Source organism: Phyllobates terribilis, unplaced genomic scaffold (genome assembly GCF_046119375.1).
Source record: "Phyllobates terribilis strain yellow unplaced genomic scaffold, ASM4611937v1 Scaffold_4__5_contigs__length_816908805, whole genome shotgun sequence".
NCBI lineage: Eukaryota > Metazoa > Chordata > Amphibia > Anura > Dendrobatidae > Phyllobates > Phyllobates terribilis.
The window spans coordinates 703,576,037-703,592,007 of NW_027362764.1; positions in this window are offsets into that span (position 1 = coordinate 703,576,037).

The following is a 15,971-nucleotide window of genomic DNA, read 5'->3' on the forward strand; positions in this document are numbered from 1 at the left end:
CAATAAATTCTGCTTGACTAATTCTGAGCACCATAAAGTCTGGTTCGCTTCTAACCTGCTGTCTTCATTTTCAGCTTGCTGAATTCTAACTCATTTACTGTCATTCGAGACGATGCCTTTGCTGGTCTCTTTCACCTTGAATACCTGTAAGTGCTCCACTTAATGTCATATTTTTGATTCTGTTCTTCTTCATCTTTTGGCATGTGCAACTGTATGAGCAAGTATTCATATGAATTTATGACCTACTTAAACCTTCGAGGACCTTAAATTTTATTAAATCATTTTTTTTTCCAGTTTAAAACTATGGGACATATATGTGCCTTGGTCCTCAAAGGGTTTTTAAAGGGGCTGCAAACATAAATACGAAAAAAAATAATTCAATTAGTGCTTTTTGTGTTCATTTAATTTTTATTTGAAGTCCATTTTTTTATATACCTTGAAATTAAACCCTACCCCATGGAATGAAGCCCTACCTACATAACATCTGAGAGCTACATGGATCCCGCTTGTGAGGTGCCTGTCCGTCACTACTATTCAGTTTTAGGGTCCACTCACTAAGCCATATATTCTCTCATGCAAGAGAATAGGGCCAATTATGCTAATGACACTCGGCTCAAACTCTGTCAGAGCTTCAACTGAGTGTGATCCGATTCTCTCGCAGCACAGATATGGAGAAGATGGAGAACTTACTTTCTCCATCTTCTCCATAGTCTCTGTGAGTGTTCATCAGACTGCACTTGGATGACATCCGAGTGCAGTCTAATGTTTTACGTGCACCCATAGACTTGTATGGGTGCACATGGTCCGAATATCGAATGAGATTATTTTCTCATGCCGATAATCGCAGATCTGCACTGTCCCATAGTATAACATAGGGCCGAGTACTATCCGATAAAACATCACATAGCATTCGGCCGTGTTATACGACAGTGTGAGCGAGCCCTTAGAGTCAAGGAATATTTACATGCAGATGATGATATTACTCTCCCAGTGTATATTTTTTTAGGCGAGTTCATAGTAAATGCTTTGCCTTTTTGACATGTGATCAACTAAAGAACAAGAAAGATTTAGGACCACCCCTATAGAGACACGGAAAATAGTTTGGAGGACTTGCATGTCCTTTTTATTTATTATGAGAAAATCATAAAAGATCCCCTTTTTTAACCATGCTGTGACTTTCTGCTGAGGGAGAGGGAGAGAGCTGCCCTATTCAGAGTCTGTAATAAGACCTGCTGACAAAAGTGTTGAAGATACAGTCTAATGTGAATTAACAATGAAAAAAGTTAATTTCACAAATGGCTTGTATTTTTTTTAATACAAACTTTTTTGTGCTTACAGCTCCTTTAAAGGGAATCTGTCATCAGGTTTTTGCTCTGAGAGCAGCATAATGTAGGGTTAGAGGAACTGATTCCAGTAATGTGTCACTTACTGGGCTGCTTAGTGTTGTTTTGATAAAATCATTTATTTGTCAGAAGGTAATTATCACTAGATGACTAGTAAGTTCTGTAGGACCCCACCCCCATCACTGATCAGTAGATTTCTGTGTACACTGAGCATGGGCAGAAAGCTGCCAATCAGTGGTGTGGGCGGGGCTATACAGAGCGCAGCATTCAGAGAGCTGCTAGATCTGCAGCAGATAAAACGGTGATTTTCTCAAAATGACAACAAGGAGCTGAAAAAGTGACACATCGCTGGAATCAGGGTATCTGCCCCAATATTGTGCTGCTCTCAGATGAGGCAGCACAATTAATATTGTGCCAAATTAATTTCCCGTGAACTATCACATGATCTATCACAGGGGATCATGTGACATGTCACGTGATAAATCAGGTGTGGGGGGGGGGCCCGCACCTTCTAAACTGCCCGGGGCCCTTGCTACTCTTAATCCACCCCTGATGGGGCCCCATGATTTCTATGTATGCCCCTGCTTCCGAATATGATGTCCCTTTCCAGTGATTGCTGTCTTCCAGTCAATCCATAGACTGGTGTAATTGCTGTTGTCAGTCAGTCCACACCTAATTTAAATGCTGTGGACTGTCAGTCCTCGTAAATTTTGTGGTCAATTGCTCCACAGTGTAGTCTTAATGCTGTGGTCAGTCTCTTGTAATCCCGGTATTGATTGTTATACCGCTAATTACAAGGCTATTCTATGAAACAGAAGAAGGAATTCCTCACTTTAGAATACAGAGGATAAGGAAAAGAAATGTTCCTTATGTCTCCTCCTAAGATATGGTTGTGTTATACTAGGAGTTGTGTATAGAAAATATACATATGTAAACCACTAACAGTATATTCTCATGTATCAGAAAGGTGTTGTCACACCTCCGCAGGTCTAGAACTTATGCCTAGACTGACTATTATCAGTAATTAATATGAATATTAATTACCTGTTATGTGACTTTCCACATTCTTTTCTTGGAGTCCACAAGGAATCATTTGAAATCCCACCATGTCAATGGGCGTCAGTCACCTGTAAATATTCAAAAGAGTGATAATATGTTCCTGCTACATGCTATACACACCAAAAAGTATAACACTCTAGGGCCAAAATTACTTATTTCAAAGATAAAGGCTGTGGTCAGTCGGTCTGCATTTTATTATAAAAATTGTAGTCAGACAGTCCACAGTCTATTTTCAATTTTATGCTCAATCGGTTCACAGTCTACTGTAAATGTGGTCTGGCAGTCCACATCTAGTGTATATGCTGTGGTCAGTCAGTCAGTCCATTCTTTATAATTAATGGCCTTCAGTTGAAACTCGAGCCATGACGTCTTGATGAATTAATGATCTTTAGGAAGATCAATCTTGTGCAAGACTAGATCGGTCCACTAAGATCTTCTTCACCATTATCTTGATAGTGTCAATCCATTGGATTGGTCGCTGGTCTTCCTCTTTGCTTTCTTCCTTCTATACTTCAAAGTATGATATCCTTTTCCAGTGATTGCTGTCTTCCATTCAATCCTTAGACTAGTGTAAATGCTGTTGTCAGTCAGTCCACAACTAATTCAAATGCTGTGGACTGTCAGTCCTTTTAAATGTTGTGGTCATTCAGTCCACAGTGTAATTTTAATAGTGTGGTCAATCTCTTGTAATCGCGGTATTGATTGTTACACCGCTGATTACAAGGCTATTCTATGAAATAGAATAGGGGATTCCTCCCTTTAAAAGACAGAGGTTGGCCAACAGTCTAGTCTACTCTAAATGTGGTCAGGCAGTCCACACCTAGTGTGAATGCTGTGGTCAGTGAGCCCATTTTTTATTATTAACGGCCTTCGGTTGAAACTTAAGCCATGACGACTGGATGAATTAACGATCTTTAGGAAGATCAATTTTGTGAAAGACTACATAGGTCCACTACTGTCTTCTCCACCTTTATCTTCATAGTGTAAATCCTTTGGTTTGGCTGCTGGTCTTCCTCTTTGCTTTTTTCCTTCTATACTTCAAAGTATGATGTTCTTTTCCAGTGATTGCTGTCTTCCAGTCAATCCTTAGACTAGTGTAAATGCTGTTGTCAGTCAGTCCACAACTATTTCAAACGCTGTGGACTGTCAGTCCTTTTAAATGCTGTGGTCATTCAATCCACAGTGTAGTCTTAATAGTGTGATTAGTTTCTTGTAATCGCGGTATTGATTGTTACACCGCTGATTACAAGGCTATTTTGTGAAATAGAATAGAGAATTCCTCACTTTAGAAGTCAGAGGTTGGCCCACAGTCTAGTCTACTGTAAATGTGGTCAAGCAGTCCACACCTAGTGTGAATGCTGTAGTCAGGCAGTCCACACCTAGTGTGAATGCTGTGGTCAGACAGCCCATTTTTTATTATTAACGGCCTTCGGTTGAAACTCGAGCTATGACGACTGGATGAATTAACGATGTTTAGGAAGATCAATTTTGTGAAAGACTACATAGGTCCACTAGGGTCTTCCCCACCGTTATCTTGATAGCGTTGTTATAGCAGAAGATGAGGTCCCTCAAGTCAAAGACCCGATCTATGCTATATAAGTCTGATGGTTACCTTAGGTCAAAAACAACAACTAAATGTTCCTTCCTTGTATCAATAGAGACTAACGTGTCCTTGCTAGTCATCAGAAGTGTCTGATTAAATGTGTCTGATTAAATGTGTCTGATTAAATGTTTCAACTACAAACCTAGGCGTCACAAGAACAGAAACCAGCTTTTGTTTGCACAGCTAAATTGTATGATCGGACCATGACCATATATGGTAAATCCGTTTCTGCCTCCAGGGTGTATATAAACCCTATGCTTTGTAATAAAGTTAGAGTCTGTTGACACATACTACCTGTCTTGTGTCTTATTCTCTCCGGGCCTGTATACTAACGATAGAAGAACCAGAAAGCAGTGACCACAGCGTCAATCCTTTGGATTGGCTGCTGGTCTTCCTCTTTGCTTTCTTCCTTCTATACTTCAAAGTATGATGTCCTTTTCCAGTGATTGCTGTCTTCCAGTCAATCCTTAGACTAGTGTAAATGCTGTTGTCAGTCAGTCCACAACTAATTCAAACTCTGTGGACTGTCAGTCCTTTTAAATGCTGTGGTCATTCAGTCCACAGTGTAGTCTTAATAGTGTGGTTAGTCTCTTGTAATCGCGGTATTGATTGTTACACCGCTGATTACAAGGATATTCTATGAAATAGAATAGGGGATTTCTCACTTTAGAAGACAGAGGTTGGCCCACAGTCTACTGTAAATATGATCAGGCAGTGCACAACTAGTGTGAATGCTGTTGTCAGTCAGTCCATTTTTTATTATTAACGGCCTTCGGTTTAAACTCTAGCCATGACGACTGGATGAATTAACGATCTTTGGGAAGATCAATTTTGTGCAAGGCTAGATAGGTCCACTAGGATTTTCTTTACCGTTATCTTGATAGTGTCAATCCTTTGGATTGGTTGCTGGTCTACCTCTTTGCCTTCTTCCTTCTATCCTTCCGAGTATGATGTCCCTTTCCAGTAATTGCTGTCTTCAAGTCAATCCATAGACTAGTGTAAATGCTGTTTTCAGTCAGTCCACACCTAATTTAAATGCTGTGGACTGTCAGTCCTCGTAAATTTTGTGGTCAATTAGTCCACAGTGTAGTCTTAATACTGTGGTCAGTCTCTTGTAATCGCGGTATTGATTGTTACACCGCTTATTACAAGGCTATTCTATGAAACAGAATAAGGGATTCCTCACTTTAGAAGACAGAGGATAAGGAAAAGAAATGTTCCTTATGTCTGTACCTAAGATTTGGTTGTGTTATACTAGGAGTTGTGTATAGAAAATATACATATGTAAACCACTAACAGTATATTCTCATGTATCAGAAAGGTGTTGTCACACCTCCGCAGGTCTAGAACTTATGCCTAGACTGACTATTATCAGTAATTAATATGAATATTAATTACCTGTTATGTGACTTTCCACATTCTTTTGTTGGAGTCCACAAGGAAACATTTCACATCCCACCATGTCAATGGGCGTCAGTCACCTGTAAATATTCAAAAGAGTGATAATATGTTCCTGCTACATGCTATACACACCAAAAAGTATAACACTCTAGGGCCAAAATTACTTATTTCAAAGCTAAAGACTGTGGTCTGTCAGTCTGCATTTTTTTTTTAAATAATAATTTTTATTGATTTTTAACATATAACATAAGTATGTAAATGTACATTCCAATGCATTATTCTTAGCTTAAGTATTCATCATTTCAGTTTTGATTATCACCTTACTAATTGTATGGTGTAAGTACAAAGTAAACATTGAAGGAAAAAAAAAAAAACCTCCCCATTGCCCTCCCTCTTCCCCAACATGCAGGAAACACTTGTATATTTCTTGTGTGCACCTCTCCTTTCTTTTCGTCTTCTTCTTAATCCCTTAAACATTATTGAATATTTAGTCTGTATCCATATTTTATACTACGTCTTAACCTGTATCCCTTCCACCTTTTCCATCAACATTCAGATCAACTATTTTCAACTTCCCCAATGTTCCACCCAAGTTTTCCAGTATGTACCAACTGGTCTGTTCAAAGGGTTTCATAATTTCCTGAAGTTCTTTGTTTGTGTAATGTCTAAGTAAGAAGCTTTTCCATTTTATTATGAGCGATTTTATACTCTTTTCCTTGTTACACTCGGCTTCCAACCATTCCAACAAAGTTTTCATTTGTCCCATTATAACTTTCCGATTTGGAATGGAATCGCTCAACCAATCCTTTAATAGGCTTCTTTTGGCTATCATACAAATTAAGTGGAACATTGGAGTTAATGTGTCCTTTCCTTTTTGTTGTGGGGCTTCTTCTCCTTTCCAGTAATGGAAGAGGAACGGTAATGGATGCAATGATATGTTCGCAATACCTATATTTTCCATCATATGTTTTATATCTTCCCAGAATTCCTGCATTTTAGGGCATCCCCAGAGGCCATGTAACAGATCAGATTTTCCGAGTTTGCATTTTGGACAATGTACCAGACGATCCCTCTTTGTTCTAGATACTGGTATGTTGAAGGCCAGTACAACTCTGTGCAAAATCCTAAATTGTGTGTCTCTCTAAACCTCATTTAAGATGTTTTTCCGTACTGCCTGCCAACCCGCCAGCATTTTTTCCCCGATTTCCTCACCCTCTATTTGTTTGGCCCAGGATCTGAATGTTTTCTCTATGTCTATTTTTCCAAGGATGCCTTTCAGATTTCTGTATATTGCGGATATATTGTGTAGCACCCTGAGGATTCGGCTGCTACAGGGGTATTGCACCTCAACCAGAGGTGTGATATTCCACTCCCGGGTAAGGATGGAGTGTGGAACTGAGCTCAGAAAGCTGCATGCACTACACACATCCCATTTCCGAGGAGCAGACCAACGGTACTCCCACTTAGAAATGTGCAGGTACGACCGAGTCTGTTCCTGGCTGGAGTGGGAGGGGGGTGGTACATCCCAGTAGTGTAGGGGCAGATAGGGGGAGCAGCCTGGGTAAAGATAGGAGCTCATTGGGTGCTGGTCACCTGAGCTCACACATAGAGGGAGTATTTAAGGTGGGCACCATCTAAGAACAGGGTCAGTCTGTCAGAGTGTAACCTGAAGAGAGCAGAGGAGAAGAGCAGCTCCAAGGCCCAGAGTGAGAGAGGAGAACAGGAAAAACCCAGAGAGGGGGAGACAGAAGGAACTCTGAGAACCCACATACGAACACAGGGTGAAGAGTTGGCAAAAGGGTACCGGATCCCAAACTGGTGGGGGCTAAAGCATACCTCAGCCAGAGACCGGAGGCCGTGGGCAGGATCTGCCACGGCCACCCACCACATCCACCCTGAAGGCAAACCACGTGTAGGGTCAGGGAACCCAAGGCCAAGGGTCTCCCAACAGAAGGCCCGAGGGAGCTGGACCTAGGTGGATCCCTGGTGGGGACGGCCAGAAGAAAGGACAAGAAGGAGGGCTCAGGGACACGCTCCGGACTTGCTTGGGGGTTGGCTGAATCCAGGACCTGGTGGACGCAGCACGGCTCGGGTGGTCACTCAAGGCCGGAGTGACCGGAATATCTGCAGTAAGTAAACACCCTGAACTGCACAACCCGACTCTGTCTTTACTTATCATCTACGCTGCACCACCACAACCCCCATCCTCTGCACCTGACCCCCTGAGGCCATACCCCTCCCGTTGGGGGTTATACTATCTAAAGCTGCACCAACACCATCAGCCTCAGCGGACCCTGCTGCAGCGGCGGCCGTAGTGACCGCAATCCAACGGGTGGCGTAGTCGACATAAAGAACTTTGTAACATCTGTAGGACTGCCACATACTCTGAGCTTGACACCCTGGGCACGGACCGGGTCACAGCCACTCGGAGACTACAACCCCCATCTGATCCGGCTCCGGGTATTCCCCTAAAGAATATGGCCCAGGGGGTGCGTCAACTTTGGCGTAGTCGGCAGGATTACGTGCCCGCAACATCCGGGTACTGCGTGCCTGAAGAACAGAACAAGTTTACCTCAAAAAGAAGTCTCCTGCCGGTTCCGGAGGGTCCCCGCCATCGGACCCCATCACAGGTCGTTTCCCGCCGGTTGTCCGCCATTAACAGCTTTTTCCCGCCATCTGCAGAGTTTCCCGCCACTGGGAGACGATTCCCGCCATTTCCAAAGGTTTCCCGCCTTGGAAGAGCGGACGCCATTATGGGCATGCCAGAGGGTGGCAAGAGGCCACCTCCCATCGTGGGCCAGGACCGAAAATGGCGCCAAAAGTGGAAACCGCCCCCACCAACAGAGACTGTGATGCTAGAGGTGTCTGTCAGCGTGAAAGAACTGCCCCTGGAGCTGACAATCACCAAGTGGCCCCGGAACCGCCCTCGAAGTGGGAGGACTGAGAAGAAGAGAACAAAGATGGGTGTCGCCTGGAGGAGTCTGGAGAGAGCGCACCCGGAGACAAGAAGCCTGGAGCAGAGTCCAGAAAGAGCCTACCCGGAGATGGAGGGAGAGCCAGGCAGCACCGACCCAGCGGTCAGGAGCCTGATGCGGGCCGCCACTCCAGGCAGCACCGACCCAGTGGTCAGGAGCCTGTTGCCGGTCGCCACTCCAGAAGGCCTGCTGGAGACAACGGAAGGAGAGCAGAGCAGCACCGACCCGTTGGTCAGGAGCCTGCTAGAAGCAACGACCCCACTAGGCTTAGTGGAGGTCCTGGCACAGCTCCCCCGAGATCGGGAGTGTGCACAGACTGCGCTGGAGGGCCTCGCACGGAGGATGGCCCGGGTGCAGCGAGAGACGTTAGCAGAATGGAGCCGTGAGATGGCCCAGCAGACAAGAACCCGTCAGCGGAGCACGCCACCCGAGACGAGGAGACAGACCGCCTCTGAGGATGGCGCAGGAGGACTGAAGGCAGGAGACGGCGCCGAGAAGGGAGCCGAACGAAAGGAGGCAGGTAAAGGGGACGTCTCTACCCCAAACCGGGAAACCGCGTACCTGCCCCAGCTCCCCGTCGCAGAGCCCGAAGTATCCCCTGCCGTGCCTGTCGCTGCAACGTCACCGCCGCAGACTAGGCCTCAAACGGGAGCCGCGACCCCTGTGACGTCACACGCCTCGACCCCGAGCGTGGCCAAGCAGGAAGTACCATCGGCCTGGTCGCAAGGCCTAGTACCCCCGGGCGCCGCAATACCAACAGCGCCCCCTACCTCCGCGGAGCCACCGGCCTGGTCGCAGGGCCAAGTAGCCCAGGGCGCCGCCGTCCTTACGGTGCCCTTCACTTTCCAGGTGCCCCAGGCCTGGCCGCAAGGCCTGGGCAACCCGGGCGCCACCACCACCGCGCCCATAAAACCAAGAGTGCCGCATCTGGGAGAAGATCTGTTCGCCCAACATACGTGCCCGGATGGGCAGCCCTTTATATGGCCACCGGAGTTTCACCATCCCCGACTCCGGAAAGAGAGACCCCTAGACGAACCCCTGATTCCGGTTCCAAAGCCCGTAAAAAGGACCTCGCCCCCGCTAGAGGAGGCACAGTTTGAGTGGGACCCCACCGGAGAAGACCTCATGGGGTTCACTCAGGAGACTCGGGCAGCTGCAGCGGAGCGTGCAGAGTGCTGCCGGCAACAGCTCGAGGTCTTTGAGAGGGAGCGGAGAGAGAGGCGGGTCCGGGAACAACAAGCCCAAATAAAGAGCGCGGAGCAGAAGAGCCGGGCCAGGAGGAGTCCCCGTGCAGCTCATGGTCCCCCTTCCACCGGGACTGTGATCAAGTTCAATATGCAGCACGGGTGGGGCTTCATCCGAGATCACCGCACCCCAGGCGACGTCTTCGTGACAAGAAGAGACGTTGAGTCCCACCTACCGGAGGGACACAGAGGACGTGACCTGTATATAGGGGACGAGGTCACCTTCACCCGGCACAAGTGTGCCAAAGGACCCTACGCCCTCAATGTGCATCGCCTGACGGAGGAGGAGCTGCGGTGTGAGGAGGAGCAAGAGGACCCGGACGGGTCTGAAGAATCTAAAGAAAGAGCAGGAGGACGTCGTCGTTGAGTACAGCAGAGTAGAAGCTGTATATAGTTGCCCGTCGGGGCACAGTGAACCGTTGCTGCTAATATAGTCCCCGTTGGGACCAGAGAATTGAACTGTTACCCGTATTTCCCTTAATCCCTCTGACCGAGGACTGAGAGCGGTCATCCCTTTCCTAAATACCTGGCCGAGGACTGAGAGCGGCCATATCCCCATTGTATATAGTTGCGCTTCCTAAAGCGCCCCCTACCGGTTTTATAGGAAAACCATTTTTCTAGAGAAACTGTTGCACTTTTCCCGGGCACACGTTGCACAGTGTCCGGAGGAGGAGCTAGAAGCGAGGAAAAGTCTACAAGAATGTTTTATATGAAAAGTTTTATTGATATATATATATAATGTTTTATATGATGTTTTATATGTTTATGCAAAAATTGTATGTTTGTGGATGTTTTTATATCTTACAGCCCGAGGACGTGCTGTGATTTACCAGGGGGGAATGTAGCACCCTGAGGATTCGGCTGCTACAGGGGTATTGCACCTCAACCAGAGGTGTGATATTCCACTCCCGGGTAAGGATGGAGTGTGGAACTGAGCTCAGAAAGCTGCATGCACTACACACATCCCATTTCCGAGGAGCAGACCAACGGTACTCCCACTTAGAAATGTGCAGGTACGACCGAGTCTGTTCCTGGCTGGAGTGGGAGGGGGGTGGTACATCCCAGTAGTGTAGGGGCATATAGGGGGAGCAGCCTGGGTAAAGATAGGAGCTCATTGGGTGCTGGTCACCTGAGCTCACACATAGAGGGAGTATTTAAGGTGGGCACCATCTAAGAACAGGGTCAGTCTGTCAGAGTGTAACCTGAAGAGAGCAGAGGAGAAGAGCAGCTCCAAGGCCCAGAGTGAGAGAGGAGAACAGGAAAAACCCAGAGAGGGGGAGACAGAAGGAACGCTGAGAACCCACATACAAACACAGGGTGAAGAGTTGGCAAAAGGGTACCGGATCCCAAACTGGTGGGGGCTAAAGCATACCTCAGCCAGAGACCGGAGGCCGTGGGCAGGATCTGCCACGGCCACCCACCACATCCACCCTGAAGGCAAACCACGTGTAGGGTCAGGGAACCCAAGGCCAAGGGTCTCCCAACAGAAGGCCCGAGGGAGCTGGACCTAGGTGGATCCCTGGTGGGGACGGCCAGAAGAAAGGACAAGAAGGAGGGCTCAGGGACACGCTCCGGACTTGCTTGGGGGTTGGCTGAATCCAGGACCTGGTGGACGCAGCACGGCTCGGGTGGTCACTCAAGGCCGGAGTGACCGGAATATCTGCAGTAAGTAAACACCCTGAACTGCACAACCCGACTCTGTCTTTACTTATCATCTACGCTGCACCACCACAACCCCCATCCTCTGCACCTGACCCCCTGAGGCCATACCCCTCCCGTTGGGGGTTATACTATCTAAAGCTGCACCAACACCATCAGCCGCAGCGGACCCTGCTGCAGCGGCGGCCGTAGTGACCGCAATCCAACGGGTGGCGTAGTCGACATAAAGAACTTTGTAACATCTGTAGGACTGCCACATACTCTGAGCTTGACACCCTGGGCACGGACCGGGTCACAGCCACTCGGAGACTACAACCCCCATCTGATCCGGCTCCGGGTATTCCCCTAAAGAATATGGCCCAGGGGGTGCGTCAATTGCATGTACTTGTTCGGTCAAATAATAGATTATCCATTGCATTCCTTCTCGTCTCTTCACTCACATTTATCAAATGCGTCATAATTGTCCCTTTTATTTGTCCGAATTGTAGGAATTGTTGTTCACTTAGCTTGAATTTTAATATTATCTCTTCCCTACTCAGCCACCTATTTTCTTCTTCATGTAGTAGATTAGCTATTTTATGGATCCCCCTCACCCTCCATTCCTGAAATAGTTTGTTCTCTGCTATTTGTTGGAACACAGGATTTCCCCATATGGATAAATCTCTCGATATTCTCCATGATCATTTAAGTTTTCTCCTAAGTTCCTTCCATGTAGCTATTGTATCCCAATACACTATTGAGTTTTTTATTTTTTTAGGCATTAGACTTTGTGGCGTGTGTAATAAGGCGACTAAGTTCCACGGGTACGCATACGATTTTTCCAGGACCGTATCAGAGAACCCACTAGTGTCTTTAAACCAATCTACTATGTGACGGGAAATACACGCTAGATTATATCCTCTTATGTCTGGCAAGTTTACCCCTCCCTCTTCCCTGGAAGCCATCAGTGTATTCAGTTTTATACGGGGTCTTCGACCTCTCCATATAAATTTCCTAATAGCTGAGTATACTTTCTGCACATCTACATGTTTTAGGAGAACAGGAATGGTCTGCAGTGGATACATGAGTTTCGGAAAGCTCATCATTTTTAAAAGGTGAATCCTGCCCAATAGACTCAAAGGCAAATTTTGCCACCTTTCTAATTCCTGTTGAATTTTGGAGATGACTGGAGGAAAGTTTAAGTTATATATTGACTCTGGTTTTCTCCCCAGCTTGATACCCAGATATGTTATATGTGTTTTGGATATTGGAATACTGCACATTTCCTTTTCCACCATACTACTTCTGTCTCTATTTGTTAAGTGGAGAATTTCGCATTTGCTTTTATTTAGAGTGAATCCCGAATACCTACCAAAATTTTCCATAAGATCCAGGACCCCTGGCAGATCTCTTGCCACCTCAGCCATGTAAAGTATGATATCGTCTGCGAAATACGAGGCATTAAGCTTCATGCCCCCTATTGGTATCCCTTCATAAACTTCATGTTGTTCTAGGTATCGCGCAAGGGGTTCTAATGCCAGATCAAACATTAGCGGGGACAAAGGACATCCCTGACGTGTTCCCTTTTCAAGAGGGAAATTTGCCGATAAATGACCTGGGGTTTGAATTCTTGCTGCGGGGTTAGCATATAGGGCTTTTATAAAATTTCTGAAGTGTCCCACAGCCCAATTTTGTCCAAAACTTGACCTACCCAGCTCCACTTCACCTTGTCAAAGGCCTTCTCTGCGTCTAGTGTAACCAGAGCCGGCTTGCCTCAACTGTTTTCTTCTATATTTATTGCATCTATGGCTAACAATGTACGTCTTACATTTGTAACTGCACTCCTACCTTTCACAAAGCCCACCTGTGCGAGTGTTACTAATGTTGGGAGTATCTCTGCTAATCTGTTTGCCATGAGTTTGGATATTATTTTAACATCTTGATTTATCAAGGATATAGGTCTATAAGATGCTGGGTCCTCCACATTTTTCCCTTCTTTTGGTATTAAGCTAATATGAGCCACATTAGTGCCCACCAACAGATCCCCCCCCTGTAACAATTCGTTATACCATGCAGTCAAAGTAGGGGTTATTTGTTGGGACATGACCTTATAAAAATCGCCCGTGAACCCATCCGGCCCAGGTGCTTTTCCAGCTGGCAATCCCCCAATGGTACTCTTCACTTCCTCCTCTGTAATGGGAGCATTTAGCATATTTAACTGTGGCTCTGAGACACAAGGTATGTTATTTTTTTTTAGAAAGTCCTCACCCCTACTTGTGCCCTTGGCCTCTTCTAAATATAAGTTAGCATAATACTCCCGCAGGGTTGAGTTTATTTCCCTAGGGTTATCCACCATTAAACCCTCTCTAGTCTTAAGCTTTGAGATATTACTCTTTCCCTTCTTGCCCTTTGCCAAGTTTGCTAATAGCTTTCCTGCTTTATCTCCATATCTCCTCAACTCTATTTCCATTTGCGTCTTTTTAAATAATTCTTTTTTTTCCGCCCATATGTCAAAATCCCTTTTGGCCTCCCTCCATTCATCCCTATTTTTAGCTGTTTTTTGTTGTTGAAAGTGCAAGCATTTCTCCCTTAATTTCCTACTAAATTCCTCATATTTAGTGTTTGTTTGTTTTTTTAATGTATGCACATACGCTATTAGTTTCCCTCTCAGGACCGCCTTTCCTGCTTCCCAGTATGTTTGTGGTTTCAGACCATCCACCGAATTGTGGTAAGAATACTCCTCCCACCATTGCTGTAATATCGCTGTAAATCGCTCGTCTCCAAGAAGAAACAATGGGAATCTCCATATGTAGTCCGTTCCCCTTCGATATTGCTCAATTAAATTGAGATTGGCGCATGATCTGAAATCATCATTTCCTCAATTTTTGACTTTTTGCATCTGTCTAGTAGCCCTCTACTCACCAATATATAGTCAATTCTAGACCAAGTTTGATGTGGGTGGGAAAAGTGTGTAAATTCTCGATCATTGGGTGATTCCAACCTCCAAGTATCCGACAAATCTGTGTCTTCTATTAACTCTGCCAATAGAGTTGATTTCCCACTAGCTTTTTCCCCTCTTGTCCTCACGTGACTCAATCGATCTTCCTCTATAGAGTGTGTGTTGTTGTAATCTTCTCCTGCTATCATGTTCTTTGTTGTGTTTTGCAATATCTTAAAACGTAGTTGTTCAAAAAAGGTTTTTGGTCTGTATTGGGCGCATATATATTGATTACACCAATTTCTTCCTCATTTCTTTCTAGCTTTAGCATTATGTACCTTCCATCTGTATCCCGTTCTACCAGCGTTACTTTGTACGGTAGATTTTTGTGCAGCAATATTAGAACACCCGCCTTTCTTCCCACCCCCTCTGAACCACAACTAATTCAAACGCTGTGGACTGTCAGTCCTTTTAAATGTTGTGTCATGCAGTCCACAGTGTAATTTTATTAGTGTGGTCAATCTCTTGTAATCGTGGTATTGATTGTTACACCGCTGATAATGTGGTGCCCCTGTTGCGCATTGGTGCCACAGATACAAGAGGAGTGCATGGACGGATTCCTACACAAGAGGCCCTCATAGCATTCACACACATCCACCTTCCACCTCAGACCACCAGAGGGAGCCTGGATAGGGATATAAAAAGGGAAGGTGGAGCTAGGCAGTCAGTTCCTGCAGTAGATGAGCTTGAAAAAGGTCAGCCTGCAGTGGAGCTCAGTCTAGAGAGAGCGCAGACTAGTGAGTCAACGACGTGCCGACGCAATAAGAGCGGTGAAGAGTAGCGAGGCCTACTGCCAGTGTGAAGCCTAGTTAGGGCCCCGAGCGGCCGAAGGCAAGTGGAGTAGCGAGCTACATAGGGGGCAGAGGAGCTTAGCCAGCTCACCCCAAGACCATATACTGGACACCGGGTCCCCGTCTGCAAGGATCTCTTGGACCAGCAGAATCCACCGGAACCCCTGGAGAACTATATGTCCCAGGAACACCAAAAGCTGACTGATATACGAGGGTCAGGAGTCACTGAGGCCCGAAATTCCAGGGAGTGTGAACTCCAACAGAAGGCCCTACCACCAGGTCAGCCAGTGCAAGACAGAGACCAAGTTAGGCCTAGCTCCAGGCAGGTCATAAACTTACTAGGAAAAGGCAAGAAACAGGAGGCCCCACACCCGCTCACTGGGGAGAGTCCTGAAATGCACCCTTCACTCTACAGTGCCCTGGATCGTACCTGAAACACCACCAGTAAAGGTTCTGAAGTGAACTGTCGTGTGTGTGCCTATTCTTCTTCTGACCCGGCTGGGTCCCCTCTGTCCTGCATCCTTTCTCGTACACTGCCCTGAGGCCTCGCTCCACCTGTGGGGAGAAGCAACAACTAAGCTGCCGGACCACTGGCCTCAGAGGACTGTAGCAGCGCTGGTGATCCTCACCAGACACCACGGGTGGCGTCACGAACTTTCCCCTTTCCCATACACCTTTTCCCACCATTCCTTCTTCCTTTTAAAGAGTGACCCCAGGGTATGGCCTCGGGAGCGGACCACCACGGCATCCCCCCAAAATTTTCAGCAAGGCCCGGGCGCCGAGTCGTCCCCATCCCCTGGGTGCGTCATCTCTTCCTGGCATCACAAACAGGATTCCGTGCCCGCTGCAACGATGGAGTGTTGTGCCCGTTGCCACCGGGTACTGTGCGCCTTTAATCAAAAACTGTGTATTTAACTGT